The 2905-nt window shown below is 39.9% G+C and overlaps 1 non-coding gene across 1 annotated transcript; it reads left to right on the top strand.

The window, feature by feature from the left end:
• The first annotated feature begins 766 nt into the window (after positions 1-766).
• Positions 767-831, top strand: LOC115898018. The gene has a single exon (XR_004057781.1). It is a non-coding gene; the product is annotated as a small nucleolar RNA SNORD37 (small nucleolar RNA).
• The last annotated feature ends 2074 nt before the right edge of the window (positions 832-2905 follow it).

The following is a 2905-nucleotide window of genomic DNA, read 5'->3' on the forward strand; positions in this document are numbered from 1 at the left end:
TTTGAAAATATCTAGTAGAGGTAATGATCTTGAAAGTTGGAACTTCTATTTTCAATAAATAAGCATTTAAGAAAAAGAAGTTTTTATTTTCTTCTTCCAAACATTCAGTTTTAAATATGAAAAATACTGAAAGTTCAAGGCATGAGTTTATAACTAACACCACTATTTTTTAAAATTATACTCCAAGTTCTAGGGTACATTTGCACAACGTGTAAGTTTGCTACATATGTATATATGTGCCATGTTGGTATACTGCACCCATCAACTTGCCATTTACATCACGTATATCTCCCAATACCGTCCCTCCCCCATCTCCTCACCCCATGACAGACCCGTGTGTGATGTTCCCCACCCCACTTCCAAGTGTTCTCATTATACAGTTCCCACTTATGAGTGAGAACATGCGGTGTTTGGTTTTCTGTCCTTGCCATAGTTTGCTCAGAATGATGGTTTCCCTACAAAGGACATGAACTCATCCTTTTTTATGGCCACACCTGTAATACCAGCACTTAAGGAAGCCAAGGGAAGTGGATCACTTGAGCACAGGAGATCGAGATCAGCCTAGGTAACGTGGTGAGACTCCATCTCTATCAAAAATTACAAAAATTAGCCAGGTGCAGTGGTGCATGCTTGTAGTCCCAGCTATTTGGGAAGCTGAGGTGGGAGGATCTCTTAACGCTGGGAGGTCGAGGCTACAGTGAGCTGAGATTGCACTACAGCACTCCAGCCTGGGCAACAGAGTGAGACCCTGTCTATTAAAAAAAAAAAAAAAAAAAAGTAACATTTGTTCAATTTGACCTGATATGTATTGAAGAAAACCAGCATCTGAGGCCCATAGAGAAAGAAAAAGGATAAACTTGGACAAACAGACATGCATAAAGGGAAGAAAATGGAAAGAGACACAAGGAGTAAATGGCCATCTACAAGAAGAGAGGCTTGGACAGATTCTCTCTGCTCAGTCCTCAGAGGGAACCAACCCTACTGACACTTTGATTTCAGACTTCGAGCCCCTGGTGTCATGCAGAAATGGGATTTAGTTACAAAGTTTACAGTTTTTTCAGAGGAAAGACAGCCTGGAAATTCAGACCCCAGTTCTTTTTGTTCTGGAATCCTCTCAAATTTACTCAGGATTTTCACTGCTCTTTCTGTCACCTAAGGACATCAGTGGTGAATGTAGCAGGCTAGAGACTGACTTCCAAGACTAGGTAACAAGCGCTATACCGCTATAGGTAGTATAGCTAAAGGCAGACTGGAGCACAAATGGCGTACAAATGCAATATCCCCCAGATGCCTGGAGCACACACATCCTGCTTCTGTTTCCTGTGGGGCAGAAAGGTGAATCAACTGAGCACTAGCTTCCAAAATACTGTTTCTCATAATGAAAGTGACTGAGTGATCTTGGATTGACAAGCACTCACCATGAGCAAAAATCTGAGTTTGAGAATGTATGCAGGTGTAAAGAAACAAAGGAAGCCACATTTTTTATATAGCTAAGTTTATAACAGTATAAATACTGCATGATTTTCATTTCAGCAAATGTGCTTGGCACTTTAATTAAGAGTTGGGAATATAGGGATGCATGTCTCTCACGTATTGACTCAAGACTGGTGCCAAAGCAGTGTGAGGCACATTCCATGCATCATCACCATCCCACACATCAGATCAACTTGTAAGTTTCATTATCAATCCTCAGCAAATTAACAAACTGAGGATTACCAAGATTTTGTTAATCTTGGTAATTTGTCACATCATTGCTGATTCATTGGCAGGGATCAAATCCAGGTCCACTCAACTCTGCTGCCTGCCTTTTATTCACAAGGCCATAGGAAGCTTTGAGTAGAATAATATAAGAGAAGTAGCGAATTGTAATAAATAATTCAGTAAATGCCATAAGAAATGTATGAATAAAATGAAGTAGCAGTAGGGAGCATGCATCACTACTACCAAAGGTCTCAAGGAATGTTATATAGTAGTATTTTTCTTTGCTGTTTTGAGCTAGGATAAGACTTTTGGAAGCAATAAATAGAAATAAAAGGTGTTACAGAGGAAGGAAATCATATGCCAAGCCTAGGGTTATGAGAGTTATGGCTAGTGCAGAGAAGGTTGAGATGTGGTCTAAGTCTGCCAAGTAGTAGGGGAACTCTATGGTGGGGAGGTGGGTTGAGCCAGAACATGAAGGCATTGCAGAGGCATGCAGCTTTTTAAGTATAGTAATGATGGGCTCAAATTTGCCTTTAGGAAGAATTAACTTAGAAGAGTATAGAGGCTGTATTTGGGAAGTCAAAGCATGTGATCATGTGATAGGAAGACTGAAGGTGACGGGGGCTTTGCAGTGATCTCAGGAGGAAGATAGGAAAAGCATGAGAAACCAAGGCACCGATTTTGGAGTCTTTCCTGAAGTGGAATTAGCAGACTTCGGTAGCTAATGGTATGTTTGGAGGGCAAATTAGTGCATACTTGAGAACCTTTAGGTCATTATTTTGTGAGGCAGAGTGGAATAGGTTAATTGGATGATCCCAATGAGTGCATACTTGAGAACTTTTAGGTCATTATTTTGTGAGGCAGAGTGGATTGGGATAATTTCCTGTATTGTGTATCAATACAGGATATCTGAGCAAAACCAGCAGTGTGGTAATCAGTATTTGCATGAGATATTAGAGGGAGAATTGTATACAGGGAAATGAAAAGCTAGCCAAGGAGCAGAGGCCAGAAGAGCAACATTTAAAATCTTAAGTATAATAGAACTCTTGGCATGTCTTTGCCCAGACTTTATGCCATTCTTTCTTAAAATAAATGTTCTAAATATTCAAGAAATGTAAGGTTTTAGTGGAAAGAGTTCTGACGTAGTAAGGTTTTAGTGCCAAATTTGTCATTAATTATGCGACCTTTGACATGTCACTTAATC

This window comes from Rhinopithecus roxellana, chromosome 5 (assembly GCF_007565055.1).
Source record: "Rhinopithecus roxellana isolate Shanxi Qingling chromosome 5, ASM756505v1, whole genome shotgun sequence".
NCBI lineage: Eukaryota > Metazoa > Chordata > Mammalia > Primates > Cercopithecidae > Rhinopithecus > Rhinopithecus roxellana.